This window comes from Sinocyclocheilus grahami, unplaced genomic scaffold (assembly GCF_001515645.1).
Source record: "Sinocyclocheilus grahami isolate Dianchi unplaced genomic scaffold, SAMN03320097.WGS_v1.1 scaffold3132.1, whole genome shotgun sequence".
Taxonomy (NCBI): domain Eukaryota; kingdom Metazoa; phylum Chordata; class Actinopteri; order Cypriniformes; family Cyprinidae; genus Sinocyclocheilus; species Sinocyclocheilus grahami.
Genome location: NW_015508298.1, coordinates 10,202 through 11,178, shown reverse-complemented (window position 1 = coordinate 11,178; position 977 = coordinate 10,202). Strand labels below are relative to the sequence as shown.

Sequence of the window (977 nt, the reverse complement as noted above, 5' to 3'; positions counted from 1 at the left end):
TACTCTCATGCCGTTTTAAATGGCTCGCTGAAGTAAAGGTCTATTTTCTGATGTTGTTTTAATTGTTTTTGACATGAAAAACTCTTTCCACACAAATAACATGAATGTGGTTTCTCCTTTGTATGAACTCTCAGGTGACTCTTCAGTTCTGAAGCTCTCAAAAATGTTTTGCCGCATTGATCACATGTGTGTGGTTTCTCTCCTGTGTGGATGTTCATATGTCCTTTGAGGGTTGACGAGTCTGAGAAACTCTTCCTGCACTGATCACAAGTGAATGGTTTCTCTCCAGTATGAACTCTCATGTGAACATCAAATTTATATTTGCTTGTCAAACTCTTTCCACACTGAGTGCAGGTGAAAGATTTATTGGCTCTTTTCTTTAAAGCTTTCTGTTCGGTTTGAGAGCAACTCAAAGGTTTTTCTCCAGTTTTAACATGATTTCTCTCCTCAACTTCACTCAGTTCTTCATTCTCCTCATTTTCTTCATTTAACTCTGAAATAAAAGCAAAAATTTTTTTTTTTCAGTTAGTCATAAAAACAGAGAAATGTGAAAGGAGATAAAAAATGAACCCTGATGTAAACATATATATATATATTTGATACATTTTATAAATGTCTCTCTGAAACTTTAACTATTTGTAAGTATTATAGACACAAATCACATGTTTCTACAGAGAGAACTATTAAATATGTTTGATCAACAACAAAATTATCTAACATACATTAATTTTGTTAAAAAAGTACCCATATTATAGAAAGTGTCTCTTATTATATGATGCTTCCTCTAGATTATTCAACAGCTCTAAAGATTTTTCCTGTTACAACAAATCTAATACTGTTTGAAGCTTTATAACATTCAGCCTCATTAATGAAGAATAACCACCAACCTGTTAGTTCTTCAGTATCTTCAGTGTGTTTGATTCTGCAGGGTTCTGGATCTCTCATCTTCTCTCTGTCCTCTTTAATAAACTCAGTCT

The 977-nt window shown here is 33.1% G+C and overlaps 1 long non-coding RNA gene across 1 annotated transcript; it reads right to left on the bottom strand.

Annotated features, from left to right (window-relative positions):
* Window positions 1-423: 423 nt before the first annotated feature.
* On the bottom strand, window positions 424-935 carry LOC107576032 (uncharacterized). Its single transcript, XR_001607985.1, has 2 exons — window positions 888-935; window positions 424-493 (listed from the first exon to the last, which is right to left on the bottom strand). It is a non-coding gene; the product is annotated as an uncharacterized lncRNA (long non-coding RNA).
* Window positions 936-977: the final 42 nt, after the last annotated feature.